Raw genomic sequence first — 15,086 nt, 5'->3', positions numbered from 1 at the left:
CAACAACACACATAATCGCGAAAGACGCAACAAATCAGGAAGTCATTTCCAACTCGAAACGAACGCAAAAAAAAAAAAGCGCAATCTGCGTAAAATGGACCTGCAGCACATCGAAAAGTGCGACGTGGTGTGATATAGGTCTATTTTGCCCTTGTAAGGCAACACTTTTCAACCCGCAAATGATGCGAATAAAAGTCTAAGAAACAAGGGTAATCCGTAAAACGAAAGGAATGTTCACGAGTTGTTCGATATTCTTTCCTCGTTGTCTTCTAAGAAAAAAAAAAAGAATATAGTTTGTTTGTTTGTTTTTGGGTGGAGACCTGTTAGTCTCGTTTATCACGTGTATTTTTCTCTTAATTTGAACTGCTTTCTTTTTTCTTACCGATCACAGGTTTTTGTAAGGTTGGAAGGGTCACGCAATGGTTGACGGAGGTTCACCTTTAAGCTGTCAGGGCGGTGCAAGGTGTACCCTTTAAGAACTCTGATCTGTATACTTTCACACAAAGCACTTGGAAGAACCAATCGCTGCAATCTACGGACGGAGTGTCGGCCAATGACGAAACTGGAAACTGGGGAAAAAATTACAGGAAGACGCTTAAGCTTCGCGTTTAAGAGTGGAACGCGAGAGCTAGACATATAAACTCGCCCTCGTTCCCAAGACGTGAAAGTGCTGTCTGCGTCACTTGGACGGCTCTGCGAATCGGGCGTATAGGTGGAAAGATCCCACAACCTTCACCAGCTCGTTTGCGCCCAAACTTCTTGTTCTAGAACTATGTTTAGGTTCCAGCGGTTGGCTTCCCCAGGTGCTTTGCGGTACAGGAGACGCACCAGATCTCTTGGAGTGCATTGGATTATGAACGAATCAACAGTCATAGCCTCCTCTATACTCAGAAAGCCTGGCAGTTCAACGACTGAGCCTTAGAGTGCCCGCTCGCAGATTTGGAGCGCGAGGATCTGGTAGCACAGTCCATCAAAGGGCCATTTCTCGAAGAACCTGGACGTCAGTGCACAGCTTTTGCAGCGGCGAGGAGCCGAAACACACTTGTTCGCTCGGGGGAAGTATGCTTCGGCGTCTCGCCGCAGCGGGGCGCCAGTCACGTGGCTCTCCTCTCATCCGTTGCCCTGCCGCTCCACCTTTTCAATTTCGGCGGCCGCTTCTCGTGGCGATCTGCCAGGCTTTGTCAGTATATAGGAGGCTATGCAACAGTCAGCCTTGCACTCACGTGATCATACTCTCTCCGAATACTCGCGCGCAGAGAGTGGGGTCATGCGATACAAAGGCGGGGGGGGGGGGGGGGGGGGGGGATTAATTTGTTTGACGAGCACGTTTAGCTACCACCACGCCGACAGCTTAGCGGTGAATGGGTCTATATTAGTACAGTTTTTCGCGCTGATCAAAAAGCGACTAAACTCTCGTCCTCCTCACCTGTCACGGTTGGAAATGGTGCTTCGCTGCCGGCCCGGGTTTGCAGCTCCAACATCACAGAAGTTCTGTCGGTGAAGCGACAAATCAAAAACAAACACGGAACGGGATTGCCAAAGAGCTTCGCGGGTTTTCTCTGCTGCGAATGATCGCAGAGGGCAAATCGGACGGTCCCCAGCGAACGACGAGGTATAAATCTGCCTTACATTGTACTCCGTTTCGTCTTAAAGACCGGTTCACATATGCATCTCATCGCTCAAACAACGCCAAATGACCGCTGCGTCAGTACTACTGTCAGCGTTGCGTAGAGTGTGCAAGAAACAAAACAACAAAGGGCGAGTCACAGGATTCGGAGCGATGTTACAGCGTTGATATAGCGCGAAGTTAGCGCTTTGTCGAGATCTCTTCGTTAGCGATGCCGCGTATGCTTGAAAAGGCCTTAACTCCACGCTGGGCCAGGAGCTGCTGGCAACACAAGCACCCAAATGCATGGACTAAAACCTTATATTCACGACGCATTCTTTGTTTTAGATTGGACCAGTTGTAGCTGACAAAGGCGTAGAATTACAGAACGAAAACATCGTGACTTTGGGCCTTTGCGGCAGCTTGAAATGGCCCATTGGCTTGTAGCGTCCGTAGCGCTTGCACGATTGTTACTACGTTATTCGAATCGAGCCACTAGTCGCACACCCTTATTTTACATACAACTCATGCTGGTGACTATACGTGCGAATATTTCCTATATTCTTAGACATCCAAACAGCGCGTGCTGCATCCCGACAGCTGCATAACCCAAGCGATCGTGCTCCAACGAGTGATGGTTGAAGAAAACAAAACACCCCTCACTTAAAACAACCAATGGCGGGGCACCACAGACAATTCCGAACGCATGATGCATTGTTTTAGTAGAAGAATAGTAAACACTCACCGAAACGTAGGCAACGAAGAAAAACTGGTCTGCCGTCATGTTGTACACTGTCTTGAAGCTATTCTCGTCAATTTGGTTTCGAGAAATGTAGTCCTTGAAGACCTGTGTGTCAAGCAGCGAGGGAGGTAAACAGGTGAGAAACGATAAATTATGACATGTATTTTAACCAACAAAGATAATTGTAAACTATGTACGTATTATTAAAAAAAATAAAGGCAATAGTTATATAGTTTGTTCCTTGTGCCTCACTCGGGGACAACTTTCTATGGCAATAAAGAGAGGGGGGAGGGGGGGGGGGGGGGACAGGCAGAATTAACTGCCCTGTATTATCGCACCAAGTAGTTCCAGGCTTTTCTTGGCTTCGGTTTCAGTTCGGGTTTTGACGTGACAGACACGCAGTTGCTATAGTTCATCTTTTCGTTTGAGGATTGTGATTAGGGATGCTGAACCGCGATCGCCGAGTATACAGGCATATCCGCGTCTCGTTCCCAACCTTTCACCAGTTATTTTTTCTTTTAATACAAGTTCATTTTTCTACTGAAACACTGGGACCGACTTGTAAGGTCCCAGTGTTTCAGAAGAAGGAAAATGTGTCAATTATAGTACGTTGCAATTCAAGAAGAACAGGAGACGGATCCCTTCACTCTTGCCAGTTTAGCCCAGCAAACGCTACAGTCCGCTCTCCTCTTCTGCAGCATCTGCTCTGCTAATGTGGAAAGAAGAAAGGACTCCGTCTTCTGCTGTTTTTCAGTTGCAACGAACTATAGTAGTGTTGAAAAAACCACAAAAGAAATATATAAATATAACATAAAATCTTACTTAAAAAAATTAAAAGAAACTCTAACGCTCGATTTTTACATCCTGACAGGCTGAAGTCTGCATACTGCACACTATGCGGAGAGCAAGTCGTCTGCTTCTTGCGTAGGAGTTGCGGTGACGTCAGAATGACGCTGAGTCCTGATTGGCTATGACTGGAAGGATAATGGGTAGGCCTCAACACCATAGTTTCCTTAAAAATTATCCACAATTGTTTTTTTTTTTTTTTTTCAATCAGCCCATTAGAGTTTGGCAATCTCACATCAACGGAACCCCTTTGCAAGAAGCAGACGAACTTGTGCTCCACATTGAATCTGGGCCGTCTACTTCCCTGCAGAGCACCTGGGAAAGCCAATCGCTGCAGTAATGTATAGAGAGAACTCGGCGACAGTCGTGTGCTTTGGAGCCGAGAGTGACGTTTTACCATCTGCAGTGCATGGTGAAGCGGCACAGGCCGTTCAACGCCGTGGACCAGACAAGTCAGCGTTTGCCCACGCAGCGTCTGTAGATCCATGTGAAGTGATACTTCTGCGCATGCGCCCTGCAGCTGCGTGACGTCAAAGCCACGTGATCGCGTGTAGACATTTCCAGCCTTGTCATTCTTAGATGGCACCGATTGACTCGACCGAGTGTTTCGCGATGAAAGTAGACACACCAGATGCAGTCACCTCAATCGCTATAGTGTTACGTTCCGAGAGTTCGATTTTTTCGTAATGCCTAATATATGTATGCTCACTTGAAAAAAAAAAAAAAAAACACAGACCATTTTCATTTTAATTTTTTAGGGAGATTTTTCTTTTTCTTTTTTTTTTTAACCAGAAAATTTAAATGCGAAGTGTCTTTGGGCTGAGGATTGAAACCGATCACACAATGAACTCTCACCTTGATGGTTGGGGTAATGGCGCCGCTGTCGGCCATGACAGAAAGAAAGTCCTGCAAGTTCTAAACCAAAATAAAATGAACAACAACACAAGATTTGCGACGGAATACTTTGATCATACCCGACAAAATCATCATCATACGTAGGATATGCATTTGTGAACTGATAAATCTCGATGAAGTTGTCTGTAAACCGAAACCCATGCCCCGATTTCCGACGAGAACGCCATCGGTTTTCGCTATGGTCGCATCGTGACTGCCACGTCGGCCAATGAGAGTAAGGTGTACCCTGCTGCTGCAGTCACATGTTGCTATCTCGGTCGTAACGCTCTTGCGTCTCGCCTTTTGCGTTTTTCGTGTTAACCAAGTTACTCCCACCAGGAAACGCATTAAAAGTAAAAAAAAAAAATTCGGTTGTCCTGCAAGCAAATTGCGGCGAGAGCCGATCGATGCGCTCTGCATTTTGCTGCGCGCAGACTACACGGTACCTCACTGCACGCTAACCATTACGTCATATGACGCTGCAGCGTCAGATGACGTCAGTGTCATGTGACGTCATAGGGTCAGGTGACGTCGTAGCGATATGCGACGTGACCTAACGGCAGAGTGTCGAACCGAAATGTTTATCGGTTCGGTTCGGGTTCGGGTTCACGGCTTTCGGTTCAGTTCCGGTTCAGTTCCGGGAAGCCAAAAATAACGGTTCAAACCGGTTTGAACCGGTTCGAACCGGTTTGAACCGCTAAATTGAGAATATATTTTCTGCTCTATTCTGGCAATACACACTATTTACACCGTGAAACGAATTTCTATATAGTTTTTCCTATCGTTCGTACAATCCACTTTTATTTTAAGCTGCCAAAAACATATAATTTTGTTATTTAATTTCAACGCAACAGTAAAGGAAAATCTGCATTAACAGACAAGATGTAGTGTTAATACAGCTGAAAACCTGGTTATTTACCGGTAACATATATTCTACCTGACTCAAAATGTGTAAGTCACAGTAAAGAGTTGAGCTTTTCCCTACATACTTGTAAGTAAATCAGCTTGAATTTTAGAGCCTTACTGTCCTCTCCTTTCCTTTCCTCCTTCATATTTATGTATAGTTCTAAATTTCAAGCTGATATATTTAGAAGTATCAAAATGTTGTCGTGAAGTGTGGTAGGTCACATAAAATGCCCGTGATTGGTACAACTTTGCGTCGCAGTATTAAAAGTTAAATCGCCACACATATCATGGACTATGGTTTACGAAATACGTTACACAATATATACATATTATGACGACACAAGTGAGCTAAAAGATTATAATGCAATTCAATGCAAAGGGGCAAGCGAGCTGGACAAGAATGACGAAAATAATTCCTGGAGAAGGGGAACAAGAAAGACAAAGGACCTCTCCACTGGAAATGGAGAGGTCACTGGTTCGATACCAGGACCAGGCGGATTTTTTCAGTCGTGCACCAGTCGCCTAGCTGTGTTTGGAGATTTGGGTTTGTCCTTTGTCCCTCTTGTTCCCCTTCTCCAGGGATTACTTTCGTCATGAGCTAAAAGCAATACAATTTCCAAAATGTCACGAAAGTATGAGCTCAAGCTTCACTCTATCATTTACAGAAACACTGAGCGGCAATCAGAATGCTTGTTTTTCTACCAATCATTGTTTACACTCAGCACCGTAATGCAGGCGACGAATAATGCAGAAATGAGTGATCGAAACTGTTCACTCTACTCTATAAGTGCCTTCGCACCCGGATCGAATCTGCCCTAAAATAGCCCTTGCCCAAGTGAACAATCTCTTATACAAGATAAACTAGCATAGCTGACATAGCCTGGCTGTTGAGGTCTGTCCTTGACAAGATCCGGTCAGTTCAATTTGCAAATAAGTTTCATCCTTGCTAGTTGATGATTTTTGTGTAAATAAAACAAAGTAGTATTTAATGCGCTAACATGGCAGCTACTTTATTGGACACTTTCTGACGGCTTGCGTGCGCAATCGTCATAGTTCCGCTACGCGCCCGTGTGTACTTTGTTTTTGTCCAACACACAGACCCATGAAAGCTCTGTTCACCATATAAAAGAAGTAATAGCAGACTTCTATATGTTTCAGAAGTTGTATGTGTCAGGAACACATAGTTATTTAAATTAGCTTCAAAATCAGAAATTTGTGTAAGGCTCTTCCAGATCACTCATGACGTGCCTATCGAGGATAAAAACGCCACCAAAATATTTGCAGAGCCTGTTTCAGATAATTTGGGGGTTTACTTATGACGTATATCTTTAAGATGATCGACGTTTTGTTGTGAAATCTTCAGTCCGTAATTAACTATATTTTTATTATCATCAATACATTTTACTTTATGAAGTCCGCAAAACCGCGAGACCGACACGAGAGGACGATACTCAAAACGCGGATTGGATATTGAAACATCGGGTTGCTGGGTATGCCAAAAAGGACCTTGTGCTCACATGATAGATTGGAAGGCTAATACACGAAATGTGCAGAGGGAAAGAGATAATAGGGATATTTTTCTAAACAATCGCTTACACAACGCGCCTTATATAAAAAGAAATATATAGAGATGCCTACAATGACACCCCTCGTTATACATAAATAGTGTGAAGGACAGACAAAGATTATGAAAATCTTAATATAAATCAGATTTTATCAGCTTGCATGAGCTCGAAACTTGGCGAAATACTGCCTCGGAAGGCTAGTGTTATATTCGGTCTTACGTACACTTGCTTTGGGCCCTTACTTTACAACTCTGTGCTTTACCAGTCATGTGCTCTAACATTTTATTAAGCTGCCGTATATCATCGCTAGACTGCTATAAATACTTCCCAACTTTACAATTTGGACACCTATGTTGCGAACATCGCATTTCGCCAGAAAGATACACTGTTTGACATGGTATGCACGTGACGCAGGCACGTAGCCAGGAGGGGGCCCATAAGGCCTGCCCCCCCCCCCCCCCAAAAAAAAAAAAAAAAAAAAAAATCTTTAATTTTGTTTGGACCTTTTTTCCGCCCTCCCCCTCACACAACCTTTCATCATCGGCGGGCGCGAGAACGCGCTTTCTGGCAAGAGCGTTTTTGCCGACAAAGTAGTTCCCGGGGACACGTTCTCCGCTCCGCGCCGAAGATGCGAGACAGGGGAACCGAAGATGCGAGACAGTATATTTCCAAACCCTAGCCCTCCTCTCCAATCCCCCTTTTTGTTTCGTTGCTCATTTGAAGAATACTTTTTATTCCTAAGGAACTGCCTCCTCCGTTTTGGAATGTTAATTAGACAATTATATTTGCCACTTCTTAAGAGTAACCCTCCGTTGCTATTATTTTGAACCCAACTGTGAAGTTTAAACAAAATGCATATGTGGTTGACACTTGGAGAATAACTTGAGAGCGACGCTCCTGTGAGAATTAGAGCGGCTGCCAACGTTCGGCTATCCGTCTGAGGCCACAATGGATCTTTCTTTTCAAGTATCTCTCCCGTACACACTTGTAGTTCTATTTATCGTTAAATTAATTAGTCACATTTAGTCAGTTCAATACGTCTATTCTTGGGGACAACTTTCCGAGGCAGTTCAGCAACAACGAAACATGTTTGGGTGGCTCAATGATGTAAAATGGGTCGTACAACTATTTCTGTACTTTTAGTAAATACCTTTAGGAACTAATGCCTGATGTTGATAGCTTGGAAAAACATTCATTAGTTCTCTCCTCCGCGCAATGGCAGACGCAGAAAAAATAAAAGAAACAGATTTCTCCTCCTCAGCTTGCAATTAGAGCAAGCGGCCACGTGATCTGACGGTAATTATATACCGTAGGTGTTCATCATAGTCATGCAGGGGGCTTGGGAAACCATAGAGCATGGACTCAGCTTCAGGTATTTTTACAGTTGGTACATTATCATATTTAATTGAACGTGAGTCGTTACCCATATGTTTGGCGACGCCGATTGTCATGAACGCGAGCACTCGCACGGAGTCATAAATATCACGTACGTCAGGGTGTCACGTGACTCTCGATGCGAAGTCGGGAAGTCATGTTACGTCATGGTGTCAAATATGTTAATAAATCTAGTGACTTTCTCAAATTAAATTAACTTCACGCAGTGAGTCACGTGACGTGACACAATTTGGCAGCACGTTTTGACACCATGAAGTCACGTTACCACGTGATACATGGTTAATCAAAGTACGAGTATAAAAACGCCTCAAAATCCGACAATGTACCATACATTGCAATTCTGTATATGCCGATTTGATCAATACATAAGAAACACAGCCGCCAATTTTTCGTTCCCAAATATTAATTTTGTGATACCAAAAGAAGCAAAAAAAAAATATTACCGCGAACCGTTTTGAACCGGTTACCGTTATATTTTTTTCCGGTTCTGTTCCGGTTCAGTTCCAAGATGGCGGCGATGATTTCGGTTCGGTTCAGTTCCGGTTCGGCTGAAAATAACGGTTCGGTTCCGGTTCGACACCCTGCCTAACGGTGCTAAGTGACGTCGTGTTGTGACGTGACGCGGCGTTACGGGCCCACCTAACAGTGTCAGCTTCAGCGGGAACGATTTCTCGCTAGACTTAACGGATAAGTTTCCCAGCCACGACCCACGCAAGACACAACCCAGATCAATTTCCGCCAAAAAACGTCGCAAAAAAAAAAAAAAAAAAACGGCTGTCAGCGTTAAATACAAAAGCCGGGCATCGCACGAAACTCAGCAGCAAGCACAACTGAATACGCACGGGCGTTGCGGCGTCCTCGTGTTTTCCAACGCTGTACTGGTAGGCGAAGCACTTTTGGAGGTCGTCGAACTTCTTCCTGGAGACGGCACTCCACGCCGTTTGGGTGTAATTGACTTCGTGTCCGGTGCTCGACCCGGCGCCTAAAAGGTACATTCAAAACACGTTGGGCCGAGTCATATGTTATCGAAGAAAGGGTAAAAATACAGGCGAGCTGGTAAAGAACTTCCATAGTAATCGGAGACACGGAACAAACTTCAATCCGAACTTCAAACTTCGAACTTCAAGTTTCAAAATTTCAAACTTCAAAACTTCAAAACGAAACTTCAAACAACGAACTTGAAAATTTCGAAAGAGATTGTATATCCCATTTGTACATTGTTGCCGTAACTGTGAAATTGCGTCATAAGTGCATCGCGTCCCTTAAGTTCTAACCTGAGTATGCGTCTATTGCGACAAAGGCAGATGAGCAACCTGAAAAAACAACTAAACAGTATGACAGTATAGCAACGTTTCTCGCTGAACACGTCAGTCCAACTCGACAGCTGGGAATGTCTTACACCCACCGAACACAGTAAGGTTCGTTGGTTGAACCTTCTAGAATCGAGTACAGACCGAATGTCAAACCGGAGGTTGCCAACACAGGAAGGCACAGAACCCATTGCCAACCTCAAACTTTAGAAGCACGAGGAACAAAACAGGGAGAGAAATCCCAGATTCACCAGCTCTTCTTGAAGAAAAACACTGCCGTTCATTCGAGCTCGTCAATAGAATGACTCTTCAGCGTCGCCGAAGATTTATTCTCAAGGAAGCGGGGAAACATAGCTGTTGTAAACAACCAGTAATGAAAAGAAAACGATAAACCATGAAGCAACAGCAGTTGCGGGTCGTCAAAGTAACGAGAAAAGTAACTCGACATTTTTTGAGGTAAAGTTCCCCGTTTTTTTTTTTTTTTTTTTTTTTGAGAATCGCTAACGAGAAACGTATTTAGTTACTTTTTGAGCGAGTAACAAGTAACTGTATGTAGGTACTTTTTGGGGGGTAACGCGTACATGTCTGGTAGCAACCTTGTTTCGTTTTTGGTTTTAGAGATTGTAGCACTAAAGAAATTAATCATTATTTCTGCACTTCCGAATTTTATAAGTTTTACTTCTGCTGCACCTTGAGTACCTTTTCTGATTGGTTTCAAACGTCAAACTTTAGAACGGCTACAATTAAAATCCTGCGTGTTAGCCCCACGCAACGTTTAAAACAATACTGTATTTTTCTTTTTAATAACGGCATGAGTTGCACGTTAATCCAACGCGCAAGAGAAATATTTCTTGTCGGAAGAAAGAAGGATAGTTTACTCTATTACTAAACTACCAGCTCTGTACAGTGGATGGTTAACTGAAAACCTCAGATTAATGAAAAAATAAAACTTCCATCTATAGCAATTGCAGATATGTATATTGCGGATAAGAAGCACCTCGGTACTGCGACACTCTGTGACGTTTGTGGGCCTTGAAACGAACATTAGCATTAAGTTATAAAGGCTGTTGATAAGTTAATAACAATAACGACAACGCCCACGAACAAGTGCATTTTAATTATGAATTACCTTCGTCAAGTAGTAGTTCCACGAGGCAATGGGACAACTTGGATACTGTTCCAGGAATATGAGCCAGTCTAGAAACAGCACAATACACGTGTTAATAATTCTAAGAGTAACCAAAATACAAAATTAATATATTAGGGAAGGAATATTTAAAGCTCATTTATAAATGATTCAGTCCTTTACCCAATAAATTGCAATTTAAGAGATACATAAGGGAAAGAAAGATTTGCAAGTCATTTGATCAAATAGACGGTACTTTGCAGACTTCACAATAGTTGCATCAGTAACTCGTGAGAGAACCTTTCGCTTAAGAATAAAGAATATATAAAAACAAAAGCATAAACGGTCCTCGCGAAATTGTATATACTGGCAAGATTAGATCAAAGTTCCATTATTCGCCTACGCAGAGCGAAAACAAAGTTAAAACGGGAAACCTCTTCTCTTTTTATTTTGTGTTATGCCCTTCAATGGCGCCCTGATGGTCTGAGCTCAAGCGAAAATCCTAGCACAACCCTCAAGGGCCGTGTTCCCAAATTTACTCGATCTCACTCTAGGGTAAAGGTTCCGTACCTCGGCGTTCGAAAATCCTACCCGCGTCCAGCGTTACTCTATCCGTGTCGTCACGTGACACAATCCGCCGGAGTAACTCGGATCCATTCGATTTGAACGCATCCAAGCTGTTCGCCGAGAACCTGAGAAAGACGAGGGGAGACGAGAGCGCACGGGAGCGTCAGAACGCTGAGCTCTGATTGGAACGATTAGAGGGTACACTCAAAGCCTGCCTTTTTTGTCTCTATACTCACGCTTCGAATGCGTTCAATTGCCAAACGCTGGCGTCCAGCGTTCCGCATTTGCTTTCGAACGTGCTCGAAGAGTGAGTCGAGACGAAGGCAGCTAGCTTCGCGTCTACCCACTAATCATTCCAATCAGAGCTCGGCGTTCTGACGTCCCGGCGCGCTCTGGTCTCTCCTCGTCTCCCTCAATTTCTCGTTGCATAGATCCCGTCATTATGGGGTTAATTGAAGTACGTTCTCACATGTGGTTATCATGCGTCGGGGACGAGATATTCAGGAAGGAGAAAGGAGCATCTGCAAGAAGGCAACCGTGGTTTTACAAACACTCCATGTATAGGGTGTCTCGAGGAGCGGTGTTTCGAGCCGGAAATATCGGCGCTTGCACATGCTACATAGTAAGCTCAGACTTTCACCGAACGCTCCCTGAGCACGTCAGTTTTACCGTGTGCTATTTCATGGCGTACTTCTCTTTGTGTAAAAAAAAAAAAAAAAAAAAAAACATAGAGCAAAAAATTTGCCGAAGTCAAAGTTAGGTGCGTTCGCAGACGGTCGAGTTTGCGATGGTATTCGCTTGTGGCGCCATCTGTCGATGGACGCGGCGAGCGGATGAGGCACTTCGTCCGCTCGCTGGGCCTGTCAGAAGATGGCGCTATAAGTAAATAGCGTCGCTAACTCGGTCGCCTGCAAACGCGCCTAACCTTTACTTTGGCAAAATTCTGGCTTCATTTTATTTTTTTTTTTTTTTTACAGAATAAGAATTACGTTTTGAAATTTCACAAAATAAAACTGACCTGCTCAATGCACATTCGGTGGAAGTTTGAGTTTTCTATGTACAGGGCTGATTTTTTCGGCTCGTTTTACTGCGGAACACCTTTATGCGAAACGCAAGTTCGTCTGCTTTTTGTGAATGGGTTCGCGTTGACGTTAGAACGCCGAGCTTTTATTGGCTCCGTTTGGAAGGATAGTGGTTAGACCTCAATGCTAGTTGTATGGCAAGCTCTCCCCACTATCCTTTCAATCGGAGCCAATCAGAGCTCAGCGTCCTGACGTCACCACAACCCCCACGCAAGAAGCAGACGAACTTGCGCTCAGCATAAGTCACTGACAGGCTAAGAAACGCAAAAAGGTGCAACGAGTCCTGACAACAACAAAAAGAAGAAACGTACATATGCTTCGCTTGTGGACATCGAAGCTGCAGCTCTGATCCAAAACAGTTCCCAGCCACCTGTTAAACGTTACATAATATAGATTAGACTGGTGCCTCGGCAAAAGCAACCTGAAGGCCGATTCAGACGTTGACGTTCCAGCGAGACCGATTGCGCTACGACCACTTACGTCACGACTGCTGACGACGAAATGGTTGCTGTGGCAACCGAGGTCCGTGCGACGCGTCGTCGTAGTGGCCCGCAGGGAGTCGTAACGCAGTCGGTCCAACGCCCCCCAAAAAAGATGAGGTCTCCACATGACGTCATTGCTAGTGGATCCCCGACCCGCCCTAAGCGGTCCTGAAGCTCGGCGAGAGATGGTACGCAGCGTCAGACTCGTCTAGGACTCGCCCAGACTCCAGACTCGTCCGGCTTGGCGTCGCCGCGCGCTAGAGTCGCGCTCAGTGTGAAACGCTGCGCGACGCGCCGGCGGTGACGCTGACGCAAGCTAGGCGACGCTGCGTGAATCCACTAGAAATTAGGGTGCCTTCATGTGCGCTTTGCTTAGGGTGGAGACATCTGGCCATTTTTCTCCCACTTTTACATTTATTTTTTGTACAAAAGCGCGTGAAAGAGCGTGTCCCTGCACGCGTCTGTGGCGCTGACTATGGCGACATTTTGTTTTCGTCGATTTCTTCGTATTTTCCCCGTGAGCGCGTGCTGTCGGCATCGGGTACTACAAAGGGTGGCATCACTCTAAACAGAAGGTCATTGAGGCACCCTACTAGAAATAACGTTCGGGGTTAAAAAGGCTCAAGCCCCGCCTCTACGGCAGTCTTGGGTAAGTTACCTTTAAAAAGTAATTCGTTACAGTTACAATTACTTTCAGAAAAAAGTAGCGAAGTTACCGTTACAGTTACCGCAACAGAAAAGTAACTCGTTACAGTTACAGTTACTTTTAAAAAGTAACGGCGTTACTTTTCAGTTACTTTTCTATACCAAAAAAGTATTAGAAAAAAACTAGAAAACACCCTTCACAAAGTTTTATTGCATAAAATTAAAAAGTACGCTTTTTACTTCACATTGTAACTTAGCAGCAGTTGCGTCTCGAAGTTAGTGTTTGAAAGTTTCCACGCCAGAGTAGTGGCACAAATCAAAATACGAAACATGCGCAGTGCCCTCCACGTGTATTATTGTTTCACGGTTGATTCACCCGATTAAAAAGCGTTTGTACAGAAAAAAGAAAAACCACAACATCGATAGTGCTTCAAGACACTAAGATGTAAGTGTTCAGTCACAAAGTGCAAGCGCGTGCGTAAAGATGACTAGATATTTTTTCGTAAAATCTACACGTGGCTATATTCGGGTTGTGACTCGCGAGAAAGAACGTATTCACAACTTTGTGCAAGGCCAACTTGACACTCGAAATGTCGGAATAGACGACTTGGAAAGTGCAAGGAATGGCTAAATTGCACCTCCGTTCAGTGATATATTATTAATAAAACACTGGAAAGTAACGAGAAAAGTAACGTCGTTACTTCCATCGTTACCTCAGAAAAAAGTAATAGAACTACAGTTACAAGTTACATTTTTAAAAAGTAACTCGTTACAGTTACAAGTTACCAAAAAAGTAACGAAGTTACAGTAACGCGTTACTAGTAACGCGTTACTACCCAAGACTGCTCTACGGTCGTATGCGGAAGGGAAGTTCGTCTGCTTCTTTTGCAGGGGTTGTGGTGACGTCAGAACGCCGAGCTCTGATTGGCTCTGATTAAAATAGAGTGGGTAGACCTCAAGGCAGCTTGCTTTGAGGTCTAGCCACCATCCTTCAACCAGAGCCAATCAGAACTCAGTATCGTTCTGACGTCACCTCAACACCTGGAAAAGAAGCAGACAAACTTGCGTTCAGCATTGGTCGGTCACACTGAAAACGGAAATGTCTAAACCAGCCTTGTGGCTTCCGCAACATTTCTTCTCGTGTAATCTCAATGGCAAAAAAAAAAAAGGGGGGGGGGGGGGGAGCTGGTTTCGTAAAACTCTCTACCTTTCGTTAATCCGGCTTGCTTCGCCCTTCATCTTGTTCTCGAAGAGGCTCTTCCGAATGTTCACGTACGACCGGAGGCCCTCGCCTTCGCAGATTGTCGGAACCTAAGAGGCACCAAAATCCCGTATACGAGCGCACGTTCCATGCCGGTACACATACTAGTGCAGCTTCTACATCAAAATTACGAACTGTGCACTTTCTAAGCAAATTCGCCGATTATTCCAAAGTGTTTTTAATTTCTAAATGAAAAAAATGTAATTATTATTTATGCGTCGGCTAACCCTTTTTTTTTACATATACATTTTATAGGAGATCGTTGTAGTTATGTTTATAATTTAAACTTTTATAAGAGCAAGTTTCTCACACGTGTCTTTCTAATTACACATTATGTTGGTGGCGATCATACCAGCGTTAAAACTAATGTCGTAAGAGTTCTTACGTTCTCGTACTGAGCGAAGACCTTGAACTTGTCAAAAATCCATCGTGGGTGAAAAGTGCGGAGTCGACTTCCTGAAATCTGCGGTGAAAGAGTTATGAAATTTGGAAGCTTGTTTATTGGCTCTGTCAAAGTAAGCATCTTCTTAAGTATTTAGTGTACTAAATACCGAAGAAGATGCTTACTTTGACAAAGCCAATAAACAAGCTGATCGTTTGGTTCTTAAAGAAAATATCAGTCTTCCATGAAGCGCAGACCTTCCGCTCTTCGATGAGCA

The sequence above is a fragment of the Ixodes scapularis genome, unplaced genomic scaffold (assembly GCF_016920785.2).
Source record: "Ixodes scapularis isolate PalLabHiFi unplaced genomic scaffold, ASM1692078v2 PGA_scaffold12__126_contigs__length_90152505, whole genome shotgun sequence".
NCBI lineage: Eukaryota > Metazoa > Arthropoda > Arachnida > Ixodida > Ixodidae > Ixodes > Ixodes scapularis.
The sequence above is the reverse complement of the archived record's forward strand: the minus strand, read 5'-3'. Positions refer to the sequence as shown.